The sequence below is a fragment of the Idiotropiscis lumnitzeri genome, chromosome 15 (assembly GCF_059441095.1).
Source record: "Idiotropiscis lumnitzeri isolate Australia: NSW breed Sydney's pygmy pipehorse chromosome 15, RoL_Ilum_1.0, whole genome shotgun sequence".
Lineage (NCBI taxonomy): Eukaryota > Metazoa > Chordata > Actinopteri > Syngnathiformes > Syngnathidae > Idiotropiscis > Idiotropiscis lumnitzeri.
The window spans coordinates 4,377,466-4,392,588 of NC_142405.1; the positions used below are offsets into that span (position 1 = coordinate 4,377,466).

Sequence of the window (15,123 nt, forward strand, 5' to 3'; positions counted from 1 at the left end):
AATGACGACGACTGGTCTTCCACTCCTTTTGTAGCCACGCGAGCGAGCTTTCGATGCTCCACGTGGCGGTTGTTCCTCTCCGCTCCACCAGATGGCGCCCCCACCAAGTACCCGGTCCCCAACACAATTGCTCCCCAGAACCCCCAAACCACCGCCCAGTACGTGTGCTCCCCAACTTTGTACTCCTGCCGTCCTGTACATAACCCCGCCCATACCCCCACATCTCATCAAAAAAATTCTCCTCCAAAAAATGTGTATTTTGTTCAAAAAACAGCAAATTTATTTATAAGGATTTTTTAAAGACTTTATCGCTTTCTGCGTTTTTGTAAATGTTCAAGGTAAAAAAATGACGTTTTAAAAATGTTAAATGGCTATATTGAAAGGTTGGGAAAAAAAATGTCTCCCCCTTCCCCCGTACTACTTCTTCTTGTGTTTTTGTTTCTTTCTCTTTCTGTATGCTTCTCTTTCCGTGCTTCAGATGAAGAGTTCTATTTATTATGACATTAACGTTATTATAATTATGAGTAATTATTAATATCATCATCATTCATTATGACCATGAATAAAGTTGTCTACTTCAAGGCGGCGTCTGCTGCTGTCTGTCATGAAGCACTTTAGCTGTAACGTGTCTGGCTGACTTCACATCTTTCTTTTAGCATGTTAGCGGTTAGCATCTATTTCTTAAAAATGCTTCGAAACCCAAAAAGTGGCAATTCAACAAGGGTGTATGACTGCTTGAGGGTGTCAGCTGGTGGACTTGTTTGAGACTTGGTGAATTACTTGTAGTCCACGTGGACCTTGGCTGAGATCCAAAGTGCAGGGGGCCCACGCCACGTCATGCACGCCGTACATCGTCACGTCACGAGTCGACGAAAAGCAAAAAGCACGACAAGCGAGGAAGCGCGGCGGTGCAAATATTCCGGACTCCCCGGTGTCCTTTTTTGGCAGCAAATGAAATGAACGCAGATGATTCATGAGGCAAATTACGAGCGGATCCGACCCGGTTACAACCCAGTTTGCTTGTCAGTTCACTCAAGTATTTATGCGACCGTAATTAATCTCAGACGCCACTGCCGGAGAAGGAAAAAAAGAAAAAGAAAAAAGCTGAGCGTGCGTTCTCAAAGGCCAAGTGTAGCAGTCACGAGAAGACCAAAAAGAAGAAGAAAAATCTGAATGAGAAGCTGCTAATGCTTATTATCCATTTGTCTGTTTTGACAACTCATTGAAATTATACTAATTGGATTAATTGTGGCAAAATGAGAGCCTGCGAGAAGATGGGAATAAATGAGATGAGAGGAAGATGATTGATTTCCAAATTGGGTATAAGAGACAGCACCCTCTGGTGGCGCGATAATGAACAACAGAACGCTCGCTTGCTCAAGCGCTGATGCACGACTCACTTTACTTTTTGAGTTGTTTAATTTCATTGCGAATAGTGACAGTTTTCATGAAGAACTAGGGACAGGGTTGGTCAAGTTTAATCTGCAATGTGTACAATGGATTTTTTTTTACTGTATTTCTGTTGTGCAACGTGGTAGTTATCATATCTGGCCAAGAACAATTGCATAGGATAAGAATTTTTTTACTTGGTGTATTATTTCAAGACATTCTGTTGATTTCTACTTCACAATGATTATCTTATCGTGAGCAGTCGACTTTACCGAACAATCCAAATCACCAACAATTGGGCTGTTTCAAATCTTGCCTCATAACGTGAGATGACGCAAATCGGACATCAGCTGTCCCAGACGCCCCCTTAAAGTCTGGTTCATTTTTTGTTAACCACTTTACAGTAGGCCTCCACTTTTCTCTGCACCATAACTCCGCGAGAGTTTTAGATGAAACTTGATGAATTAGCCAAGACTTAAGTGCGGGAGTCAGCAATTGTAGTTTGATTAAGACGACTTTTTAATTGATGAACGTTCCCGTGATTGATGAAACAGCGATTAGATTTTTTTTCCCCAGCACAAACGGAAAAATATGGAGAGGGAAAAAAACATGCCTGATAAATCATCCAACACGGTATCCATCACAGTGCGTACGGGCGTGTGTGCGTACGTGCGTGTGGTGTGTGCGCGAGAGCAGCAGGTTCCTCGTCGACCGCTTTCGACAGAACATCCATCAGTGCGCCGCTCCACCATCTGCCGCTCCACTGCGGCAGCCGCCCGGCTGGCTCGGCCCCGCTCAGCGCCTTCTGCAGCCCGCTTCCCTCTCGACATCACATCACAACGCCCACAAGTTTGACTAAAGATTAGACTTTTTTTTTTAACTTACAGCACTCATTAAAACACTCCTAATTTTATCACCTACGTGATATGGGCTCAGACTGCACTGTGCTGGTATTTACACAGGACATGAGGCACGACTCGTTCAATTTTAGAGGCGGTAATACCCCGACTGAGCAACAGAGGGCGACAAATACCAACAAAAGGCAAACATCAAATATGGGCCTGTTTGTCCTCATTAGGGTTAAATCGGGCCATAGCCTATCCCTTCTGAAATTTCTCTGTGGGGATTCCACGGTAGGTTTTGTGTGACGAACCGCGTAACCTTTAACAAGCCAGGCAAACTACTACTCGGCCTTGTCGCCCAAACAGAAGCCACCTTTAAAATCATCAGTCATGTCTTTGCAAAATTGTGCCGACATCAGGTTAAATGGTTTTACATCATGGTGTAAATTATTTACTAAACCCTTTTCTCTAATTGTATGCCATCAGGACCTCCCCCAAGGCCAAAGTGTTTCACTGATCAGAGTTCACGACCGGCCGGCCAGCCCTGAGCTCACCTCTCCGTTGTCACTGAATCATCAGGTAAAAATGATAAGGAGCCTTGAGAGGAGCTAAGAATAGAAGCTAAAGTGCTGAGCTGGCAGAATGGTGGAGTCACCATTTGCGCAATGAGGTGAGCTCCCGTTTATGGCCGTCACTCCGAGGGTAACGCAAGGGCGGGGGGGGGGGGGACGCACACACGGGGTCTCCAGTGGCATCAGGCAGGTGGAGAAACCTGCGATGCGTGGAGAAGGGGAAAAGTACCGGAGCTTAGCTTCACTGGAGATTCATTTCACGGCCCAACCTTCACCCCCAAAAAAATAACCCCAACTCTAACTTTTATGTTAAACCTTAAAGACAAACCTCTCACCTTAATGTGGGTATCCATTACATTATCAAAATTATAATACATGTAAAACAAAACATTTTCTTATTTTTTCCCTTTTAAACTTTATATTATGTAACAAATGTGACATGTTTATAACATCTGACTCTGTGCTTACTCTATTCTTCGTGATCGAGCCTTAATTTCTTAACCTGACACGACCTTAATCCCCAAACCCTACTTTGACCCCAAATCACTACCCCCCAACTCTAACAGAACCATACCCATAACCACGGGTTCGTCCACGTTTACCTAAATGAGTACATCCGATTCAGTAAACACTAAACCGCTGTTACCTGGTCACTCAACTCGCCAACGAAGCCTTCCGACATGTAATTCATAGCAGGCCCACAACGTCGATGATGATGATGATGATGATGATGATGCATCGCTTCCCTCGGCCTGCTGCCGCCGTGATGCCAAGAGGCGCAGGATTTAGCAGCACCGCCACTGGTGTCCATCTGCACACCGGATTTGAAATGTGGCTTCGCTGCGACCCGTCTGTTGTCCGGAGCCTCTGGAGACGCAACCGAGGTGGGGAGGGCAGCCCGTGCCAGGAAACATTCCGGCAGCCTCTGAAATTATGAAGGGGAGCAAAATGTCACCTTTTAGAGCTGGGCGGGTGACACCGCTAACTGTTTTAACTCTGACCTCTGACAGAGAGCTTCTGTTGCCTTTTGTTTGCGTGGCAAGCAAATAATTGATTTGGTAGCAGCAACCCATTTTTTTTTTTTGCTACCAACTTTGAGTGACGTATACTCGTCAGAAAAATGTGAGCGTTTTGAGCCAGATGACGCTGCTAAACTGATATTTTCGAGAGCTTCTGCTGCCTTTTCTTTGCACGACAAGAGAGATTTAAACCGAGTTTGCATGCTAGCATGCTGCCCTGTGAGACTTCGCTGTGGACAATCCCACATGTTGGTTTAAGGCAGCTTACCAAGTGTTGTTTACGCCGACCAAATCCATAATTTTTTTTGTTCACTGTGAGGATTATAAAGCTAGCCAGTCTGCCGCGGTGGGACAGGATCCAAAATGAACGACTGTGACAACTGTGCATCATTGGTGACACCTCTCCTCGCTTTTGAGTTGCACTTGTCTTGTCCGACCAAACGTCGCCTGCATCAGGTGCACGCGGCCGGTAGAGGGCGCCCTTTACATGCTCATGGAGATTATCCTCTTTAGCCGCCCATCTGGAAAGTTGTTGCGGACTGAATGTATTATGTTGAAACATAACGTAAAAATATCATGACTTCACCCTAAACCTAACTTCTAATTTACCGACCTAACTATATCTATTCAAATCTGGAAGAAAATAAAACAACAATCACAAGATTACATTTAGAGACTCTGAACTGAATTCCACAAGCCTAAATTTATATCACGATCTCTCGCTTACTCAACGATGTACATACCTCAGTTTCATTAGGGCAATCTCCCACTAATCTCTTACGTCAAACTTTCAAACAATCGCACCTTATTTTTTTTTTAGAAAGGGGCTTTAAAAAGGGGGAAAAAAGAATCTCAGCCGCATGTCTGTACCTCAAATGCAGAGCCATGCCCTCTGATCAAAGACATCCCACCATAAACCTAACTAATCAGAAACACGACCTAATCCTAACACCGAAACCTTCCATATAGCGCTAAATCAAGCACTATTCCTAAACTAGGGGTGTCCAAATCCGGTCCTCAAAAGATGCTGTGTTGTATGTTTTGGATGTTTCCCTCCTCAAACACACCTCCACCTAATAATGACGTTAACCAGTTTTTAAATTGTGATTCTACCTCCACACCCAATTGTATCTTTAGTACGTTTTTATTTTCACCAGACTTGACTGTATTGGACTAAATTCAAGGTTTGTTTGTTTGAAATTCTCTCACTGCGCAAGTTCCGACTACTCAACGCTACAAGACGACTGAGATAAATTCAGCCTCCCTCACGGGACGTATGACAGCCAGTTTTGGCCTTTTACCTCGTCTTTTGTTTTGTTTTTTGGGTTTTTTTCTCTCTCTCCTCCGCCTCAGTCACGGGACCGCCTCTGAAAATAGCTCCGGGTAAACCCAGATGAAAAGGAGTGATGGTGTTGGTAAAGGCCACCATAGAGCAGAAGGTTTCATTCTTGGTCTTTTTTTTTTTTTTTTCCTTCCCGCCCCTGCCGTATTGTCCTGTGAGGCGACAGGAAGGCCAGGCCACAGAGGGGAGAGCATATGCCCACCTTTTGCCTTCCCTTCTGCTACCGCTACTCACATATGTGACTTCCTCCCCCATCAGCCCACCTGTGCAGATCCAAGACTCGCAGATTATGTTCAATGCCAGACCAACAGAGCAGTGGACATGTGACTTGTGTCACTTGGATATTTTATAATATTTTGATCTGGTATCAGAATTGCTTTGGACTTGAAATGCATAAATGACAATAATGTGTCTGAATCTTCAACAAGTGTATATTTTGTCGCAATCCCAGATTTTCTGTTTTGGGAAAATTCAGCCCTCAGAGCTAGGTTTCACGTAGCTCCATCAAATTTGGCGGGACTGTCTATCATGAGTAGAGCCACAAAAAAGTCTCAAGAGCCCAAGCACAAAAAGAAACAGGAAATAGGCCATTTTGGTTTTAAGTGGCTGATTTAAGGTCCATTTTCCTACAAAGACAACTAGAGTTTTTTTTTCTGATTTGTATCAAATTTTTGTAATTCCGTGTCTGTGGAACATGGCAGCAAAATTTGATGATCTTCACCATCCAACATCAAACTGAAATAACAAAGCTCGTGATTTGTTTCAAAGTTCAATGCCCTAAACCAGTTGCACTTGATAACATGAAATTCAGTCGGGATGTTGACCCACAAAAAAAAAAAGAAAAAAAGCCTCACGGAAAAATGTCGCAGGATGTCCGCCATTTTGTTTCGGAAGGTGTCATTTTATGGTCCTTTCGGATATTTTTAGGGATCCTTCAAAAGCTAACTTGTCCCGCGGATTGTGTAGTAGTTCCCAAATGCGAATCATGCATGCAACAGATGAGCGGACGCTAATCGACAAAAAATGTTGAGTTTTTGTCATGATATGTGGGTGGAGCATACAGAAAAGTTTGACGACGCCTCATAAAACTGAAAACTCGAATATGTCAGCTCCGCTCAGTGAGATCTTGACCGAGTGTTTTGTGTGTGATGAAGGCTCCTCCTACAGACAGAAATTTATTGACACGATAATTCCTCTCGGATTCCCTTCGAAGTCTGTCGGGTGCTTCTCCCAACTTTTGTGTCAGAATAGATGCACACTTTCTCGCATTTTCGCTTTAATTCTGAAGATACATTTCTCAGTACAGTTTTTTTTTTTTTTTTACTTTTATTGATAACAAAATCAGTCACTATAACATATTTTTTGCCAAACCCGGCGACAATTCCATTTAGATCGCGTCAGACCACAGACTGCATTCGTAACCACAATCTGATACACAATTTTCCCTTTTCGAATCGCCATTCGTTTTTTTCATTGATCACCACTTGGACGGACGGCCTCAGCAAGCCGTTGATCAGACGTTTGTGGTTTTGTGGACGTTTATTACACCACGCGATCAATGTCGGTCACATGGTGCATCCACAGAGGACCATGATGCCCCCCCCCCCCCATTTCGCCAAGGGCCTGCGCCCCGAGATTCATCCGCACAGCAAAAATGAAGATTAATGGCTTTTCGAGCTCTGCTACAGTTTGAAATTGTCTTTCGGTTTTGACATTACTGCGCACGCAAACGTAAGCGGGACGTGCAGAAACAAACTCGCCGGCTCATTTTGCTCTTAGTGAGCGTCGCAAGGTGGAGAAATTTCGAAACAGAAAGAGAGACAACGGAGCGAGAACACCCTCACTTTCGGTGATGGGAAGTGATTAAGATGTTTTATTTTGGTTTTTTTCATTTTTAGGATTGTGTATTGAGTATAATATTTTTTTAATGTTACTCTTTTTTTCCGAGATATATCTCGACTCATACCTAATTACAATGTGAGCACTTTCGTCACTTCTGCTCACTTAGGAGAGCATCAGGTGTATTTCTCCTGACAAACTGTAGGGGGAGCTCAAGCCATGACCTACCGGAAGCGACGGACCCAATGGGCTGGTCCTCTGAGTGACAGAAAAAAAAAGGAAAAAAGAATCAAGAAAGTGGCATAGAAGTTTGAAAATACCTGGGCGACCTTTCGCTACACTTACGCTTGACACATTGTGCTGAGTCAAAACTACAAGTGCCGCAAGGTCGCTCAAGGTGAGTGGCGTAATGAGGATTGATGCGCTGGGTGAGCACGACAGAATGGCACAATGACAATTACCAGGTAGCAAATGTCAGGGGGATTACCATCACATTTTTCAGTCAGCTCTTTGCACTTTGTGTTTATCCCGTGCAAGGGGGGGGGAGTTGCGTTCAGCGTGGAATGCAAAAGAGTGAACGTTGCATACCCACCCACAATAATTGAAAATCGAATCTAGTCATTATAAACTTTTAAACAAGTTCTACTTAACTTGGAGCAGCAATTCATAGAAACAGAGCGTATAACAATACTCAGGCACAATACTGAATATTTAATTTGCCGTGTGGGAACAACAAAAATTAAAAAAGGGCAAAAGAGTAAAAACTGGCTCTTAGGAATATTTCAAAAGGTATGTTTTCATATGTTCAAGTTTGTTTGAAGCATGTGTGTGAGGTAAAACTTTTGAAAAAAATGTTTTTCTTCACTGCATGTGATTTTGTCAATACCAAACTACCAATGCAATAATATTTTAACCGACCTTCGATTTTCTTCCGTTTATGTCTCGATGCATGCAACATCGTCAAGAGGACTCCGAGACAGAAGTAGATGTCCTCTGATGTTTGAAGCATGATGAAATTCCCTTTAGTCATCATTTTTGTCAAAGATGGCCAAGTGCTGGAACGCTGCCAGCTCCTGCACTTATGAAGACAAGCGGCTTAACGACATTTGGAGACTGAACGAGTCCTTGTGGAAACGAGGAGAGAATCACTTAGTCACCGTTTGTTTTCCGTCTTAAATGGAAAAGCCCAAATTGGCACCTTGGCTGATAAAGCAAAGACGTGTCCCGTCTCACGTGACGTGCACTAAGTGGCGGGTGCCTAAACGTTATCGCAAGCGTTGACCGACAGGACTTTCACGACCCAAATTCAGACGTTGCTTAACGACATATCATTTTCATGTGAACGCTTCTATTAATTCATGTGATCTCAAAGCAGACCTTTGTTTTCAGTCATTAACTCATTCACTACCAGCCCAAGTAAAATGAATGTTCTTTTTGACTTCTAGAACCGTCAATGGCAGCGAATGATCATGACTCCTCCAACGTTGAGGTTAAAAATCTAGGATTTTTTAGCCAGACAGTCGGAATCGACCAAGCAGAATAAGTCCAGTTACCTCCACCCAACCTTGATAGATCGCACAATTCCCCGAGAGTCCCAGAGCGAGCGACTCAAGGGCAAACCTGTTGATCTGAGCTACAGTGAGACCTGTAGCAGACCACCACAAAGAGATTGTGATGACGCATTAGACGGTGACGGGAGGGGAGGAAAAAAAAAAAAAGTGTCTGTGGAGTTGCAGCGTGTCCGGGAGGGAGGGAGGTTTGATGCACGGAGAGGAGGGAGGCAAGCGTAGAGTGAGGCGGGAGAGTGAAGAATAAATCCTTACTACATAATCATTAGAGCTCACAAGCCTTTGCTGTGACACGCCGTGTTGCACTCAGGATTATGACCGTCCAGCGAGAGCCCCGCTGATGGTGGACAGCGGGGCGCAGGTGGGACGGGGGGGGAGAAACCAAACACAGGACAGGAAGTGAGTGAAACATCAAGACAAAAAAAAAAAATCAGTTGAAAGGAATTTTCCAAACTCAGACGGCGGTCTTGCTCACATCTGTCCCCCGCGCCGTCGCCATCTGTCTCTCCTGAGCGTGCTTTGATGGAGCCGGAGCGCCAGGAGGGGCTGAGGAGGCGCGGCGGGAAGAAGAAGACGACCGGGGTCACCCTGAAGGATCAGCTTCGGAAGGACAGGTGTCCCCACAGAAAGACGGAGTACCACTTGGAGGAGGATTTGTTTTGCTAAGTTTCTGGCAGCTCTTTGGAGGTTTGTTTCCTTTTCCAAGCATCGATCCCAAGCCAAGACTGGAATTATTATTCTCCCAGAGGTGGCAAAACATCTTTCAATAAAAGGCTTTGCGCGCTCAAAGAACCCCGGGACATTTTACCTGAAATCCCTTCCCTGAGCCAAATGTCTCACCTTCCAAACAGGAACATTTAGCCAAAAGTGAGTGTGAAGAGCCACCATGTGTTAATTTGCTCGCTCTGATATCGCTCCATCACGTCGCATCATCAACACCCCCCCCACCGCCCCCGAACCTCCACGTCCTCCTCTACGACATCCTTCCCTCCTCCTCACCAGCCAGTGATAATGTGACCTTCTGCCAAAATGCTGGAAACCATGCCGCCGTCGCAGCGGGCTCCTCTGTTGCTGCTACTGAAATAGACTCAAACAAGTGCAGCGGGAGGAAGCGGGAAAAGAAGAAGGGGAGAGACGGAAAGGGGGAAGGAGAGAGGGGGAAAGAGGAGGATCAAGGATAGGAATGAGCGCTGACAGTTCCGGGCTGGATGTGGATCGCCGACACAGGTAAGAACCTTGTCATTTGTTCGTTGTACTCCTCTTAATGGAGACGCACTTCACAAAGTAGCGGGGAGTCGTGTGGAAATTCTCGAGTTATTTGAGTCGACTGCTTGGTGGAGGAATTTAGGTCCTCCGCGGGGCATCGGACGTCTCGCTGAGTGTGTCGAAAGGTTTGCGCGAACTGTTGCTTTGACTTAACGGGGGGGTCGGCGGTCGTGAGGCGCTCCGGTCAGGTGTAGATCGATGAGTCATTGTAAACAGTCAGGGGGGGCTCGTCGATGGCATCGCGGGGTACACCTGCCGCCAAGAGGCACTTTGTCAGAATGTGAGAGCTTCCTGTGGAGCTCGAAAGCTCCGCTCCGGCACTTGTAGCTGCTGCCAAAGCACACAGCAGCAGCGATCAATATTAAAGCGGAGCCGGTGGTGACCAGACGGATCGATCCGAACACTGAAGGCTTAGTTAAGGAGGAAAAAAAAACTTGCATTGACTGACCTAAATTGTGAACTAACTTCATAAAGCTGGGCGTTCACTGAATGATTTTACAAATAATTTGCTAATGTCAGAAAGTCAACGCTAACGAATTTTCCACATTATAGAAAGCAACTCAAAGACAAGTGGACTGCTCACGCTGTTTGAGTTGTTGCTGTGCCGCTTAAATCCTCTAGATGGCGGTAGTGCGTCTTTCAAACTGTTGACAGTGACTAAAGAACTACAAGACATTTCCGAAATCTGCGACCCGGAAATGCTAAGGCTAAAAACAACGAAGCCATGTGCTTCCGTGCTTCTCGCAAAGAAAATCATAACATTTTGCATCAAGAGATCCAGAAATGCGGTCGTAACTCGAGCTTCAACCGACACTTCCTGACCCAGGGTGACAAATGTCTTAAATTTTATAAGATTATCGTATCATATTATTTTGTGGTTTGAAGTGTGTTAACAGCTAACGAAAAGTCTTCGTGTGTTTGGGGTAAACACAAGTCATGACTACAGAAATAATCAACATGGATCTTTGGACGTACCTTGAAAAAGGCTTGTGGATCAAATATGACAAAGTTAGACGTTATTACCAAAATAAATAATAAATTTAGCATCCATAAACTGAAACTCAAGGACTCAAACATCCCTCAGAAAACTTGTTCCCGGTTATTTGGTTATATGGGGTGTCATTGTGGAATTTAATATAAATTGTAACGCGAGTCACTTTAATCACATAATTCAATACAGACACATTTTTACAGGCCGGTGGAAGGCGGCGGGAAAGTTTAGTGGGGTCAATGCCTGAAAAGCTTTGAGAAACGTGAGGAGGAAAATAATTCAAGCCGGCAGCCTTTTCCAATGTGTTTTTTTTTTCAGTTCATAAAACAATTTGCTGTCCTACATTCAATCGTGACCTCATTGACCTGCCGAAATCCACACGGATTATTAGCCGAATTCTCCCCGGCCTCCGTGGAAATGAGGTGAAAGTAAAAAAATCAAAGTGAGGATGATGCTGCTGAAACACTAACTCTCCAATGACACGGCGATAATGAAACGGGGGATAAAATATGACTTGTTTCACCTGAGTATGAAGGGGGCGTGTAAACAGCGGATCGGCAGTCGGGCAGGTGACGAATGGCTCTTCATTACGCTACTTCAAGCATGTCGCCGTTTGAGTCATTAGATCTACTACAATGTGGATGTGTAAACACAAACACATACTTTACGTGGCGACGCGGCAACGGCACTGATGGACAATTCAGTTTGGGAATACTTCACACGTACGACAACAAATGTGCGCACTCATAGGATGTGGTTTCAGAACAAGAAGAAAATTAGTTTAAGGGTCGGCATGTTTATGAAGAAATTAGAAAATATAGAAATTAAATTGGTTTCCTTGCATTTCATTTTTGCCTTTTTTTTTATCTCAGAGTGCATCTAACAAATTTACCAATGTACAAGTTGCATAGTTGCCTTTTTCAGAAAGCTTTTCATATCCAGACAGAGAATCATTTGTGTTACAGTAAGTTTTGAATTTGAAAGTTGATTGAATTGGGCGATTTTTTATTTTTTTATTTTTTTTGCACTACAATAAGTTGTGAAAAATGATATTTTCAACACGTTGACCGCAGCTGTCATTTGTTGTTTTTTCTCACCCGGACAAGCATTTGCGCTCCAATATTTTTTAATGTTCACCAAATCAAATTTCATTGTAGTTTGCGTTCTAAGTGATTATTTTTGCCTCTGTTTCCTTTTAATACAAATTTTACAATCAACAAGTCTGCAGGATTATATTTTCGTTCACTCAATGAAAAAAAAAGTTTTTGGTGCTTTCATAAAAGTTGTTTTTTTTTGTTTGTTTCTCTGCTGCACTAAACCCCAAATTACGGCAGAGCAAAATTTCCGTTGCAGATTGACACGACTGATTGTGGATTTTATGAACAAATTCCACCCGAAAGGCTCCAACAGATTTGCCGGTAAAAATTTTACTTGTTAACTTTGACTATCGTTCGCTGGCAATTAAGTCCATGTAGTACGTAGCTTACATATGGTTTGAACTCTCCCACGACACCTTGAGTGCATGCGCTCCATTAAATCTTCACAATAAGAAATCTATCCACCGTCCTAAGATCAAAACGCAGGAGGGAAGTCATCAAAACGCATCAACGGAAATACGTGGCCTCTCCCGAATGTTTCGTTTCTTTTGGACACTGGCAAGCTTGAAAGCTAGTCGCCAATCAGCAGGACCGTAAACGTTTACGGCACTGGAGGAGGGCGGCAACCAGAACATCAATGCAATCGCTTCGAAGTCCGGTGGAGGGGGAAGCTAAGTCACCAAACATCCTCTCACGTGAAACGGATTCTTGCGATTTATGGACACCTGGCAGCGGCGGATTAGTCAAATTGAGATGGCGCCATAGTGTAGCGGGCTGCTGGGGTGAAGGTCGGGGGTGTGATGGTGTCGCCAATCGGAGTGGCGGGGGGGGGCGGGGGCAGGCACGCGACGTCATGCTGTCAGGTGTAAGGCCGGACTTTCTCTCACTTGTCTCTCCAGAGTTTATGGCAGCGCTCACGGGCACGCGGCAGTTCCTGGCCCATTTAAATTCATAGCGCGGCGTCGTTCGCACCTCCTCGAACGCACCGTCCCTGCTGAGAAGGAAAACTGACACGCCGCAGGCTAAGTGGGGGTGAGAGTAGGGGGGGGGGGGGAGCAGGCATCTCCATCTTTGTCCTTGTTGTGGACGCCAAGCATGTGTGCACGTGTGGCGAGGCTCAGCCCATGTGAGTTGTGTCATGGCGGGGGGAACGGACGAGCTTAATTGCTGTGAGACGTGGAACGCTCCAATGTTTCGCACATCGCCTCGAGCAGCTTGGAACCGAGGGAACCTATTTTTTGCGCATTTATACTTGAACAAGTTGGGGAAAAAAAACTGAGAAACAAAGTGAACACATGTAGTTTGCGTTTATTCAGAGTAAAAATTCAGTTTTGTCTTTAAGTAACTATTTTTAGTTGACACAAAAACGGTCGACAAATTCTTTTGAAAATGTCGCACCTGAAGCCAGTTTGACTTCAACATGAACCTTAGCAGGCATCTATCGCGAGTGCACCCACGAAAAAGTCTTAAGACGCAATACCTGATGCGACGCGAAATTCTGGAATTTTCCGTCCCTGAAATCAGTTTTTATTAGCAACAAAGAAAATTTCTGCCATGAATGTGATGAGTAGACTCACAAAATAATCTCGTGTACAATTCCTGAAAATGTACAAAAAGTCTGCCATTTTGACTTCAAGCGGCCATTTTGGGGTTATTGATCCATTCCACTTCAAAAAAAAAGTTTTCATTGAGCCCTCTCTATCTGGCGCATGTGGCAAATTTGAGAGAACAAACCCATCGATGAAATAAATGTCCCAAGAAATCCTTCAAAGTAAATTACAGAAGGAGCCATGACGTCAACCAGATTTGTCCCAAAATAAATTCAACTGCACCAAGTCAGGTGGAAATCGGCTTTGAAATTTGGAGAGGAAATCCCTCAGACGGGGAGCTACGTATTAAACTCAATTTCACAGGCTGCTGTTTGAACAGTGGCTGCAGGGAAATGTAAAAAAATAAATAAAAATCGTAGTACTACACCCCCCCCCCCTCCAAGGCAGATTAGGACAAAAGTGGTCTGCTCATATGTGGATTACAGGCCGTGCATGCATGTGTGCGTGTCAGGGGTCAGCTGCATGTGTGTGGGCAGCCGGACAGCTGGACTGGCAACAGGGGGGGGGGGGGGGGGGGGGGGTCTGGTTCTGGACGGGCAGCCACCATATCAGATTAACACTGGCCTTACACTTATCCCCGTTCCATATACCGAACATGGCTGACAGCCCAACGATCCAAGGCCGACCACCCATCGCTCACCTGTCAGTCAGGGCCGGCGGGCGGGTCAAAGTGGGAATATTCATGTCGGAACGGGTGCGAGGGTGCATCGGGTAAACATCAAACCAAAGTGTTGCGGGACAAATGGATTACACCGGCCGTGATAATCCGCAGCCAACGAATACGTTGGCGCGCAATCTGTTCGATGGGTGACCAAGCGAACGGCACCCGTCCTTGAGAATGTCCGGATGTGATGGTATGCCGTTGCGATTCCAGAGACAGAACTGCAATAACAAAGCGGAATGACATTTAAAAAATGTTGATTATGTCAAGTTTCAATCACTTGGTCGAGCTCTTCTATTTCCCACCAGACTGGTCAAATCCTCGATGCCCACTTTTTAACCCCCCGCCCCCCCAACCAGGTGTGCTACAAAATCCCCAAATTTTTACTTTTGTGTTTGTCGTAGTTTCAATGGCAAATGCAAAGAAAACCCACCGACTGCCGAGTAGCCTTCAAAAGAATTAAATGAGTATTTACAGGAGCGCCGCACGTGCACACATCGTGAGCCTTTATTGGCACTCGTAAAGATCATATTTGGCGATATTTCCGCCAGGGGCAGGCTTTCATCCAATAACACTAAATTGCGTCTTGTCTCGTTAATGAAGAGACACAGCGAATAAACGTCCTGGTTTCCGTGTCACAGCCGAGGCACCCCCCCGTTGACGTCTGAATGGCTTTGATTAAAAGCGCAATGAGGCCCCTCGCTGGTGTTTCGATGTTTTAATGAATTAAGAACACATAAGATAAGGTGGCCGTGATTAGCACGGTGGGAGAGATGCGGGGATGAACCCAGAGGGACTTTTGTGTTCTTCAGATTGTAAAGCGACTTGACCGCCCAGTTAAATCGCAAAGCAGCGGAAAGTCATTTGCGTGGGGGAGGGCCGAGGGGGGGGATTTTACGCTGGCGGAGAAGCTGCAGTTGTGGGCGC

General features: G+C 45.0%; 1 protein-coding gene across 2 annotated transcripts in view; it reads left to right on the forward strand.

The window, feature by feature from the left end:
- The first annotated feature begins 7,215 nt into the window (after nucleotides 1-7,215).
- Nucleotides 7,216-15,123, forward strand: part of grin2ca (glutamate receptor, ionotropic, N-methyl D-aspartate 2Ca) — a 40,356-nt gene continuing 32,448 nt past the window's right edge. Inside the window, exon 1 of one of the 2 annotated variants that reach the window (XM_088317134.1) lies at nucleotides 7,216-7,400. The gene's annotated coding sequence lies outside the window, so the exon portion shown is untranslated. Of the gene's footprint in view, nucleotides 7,401-9,722; nucleotides 9,799-15,123 lie in introns of those variants that run through there. The other variant, XM_088317133.1, reaches the window with a different exon arrangement.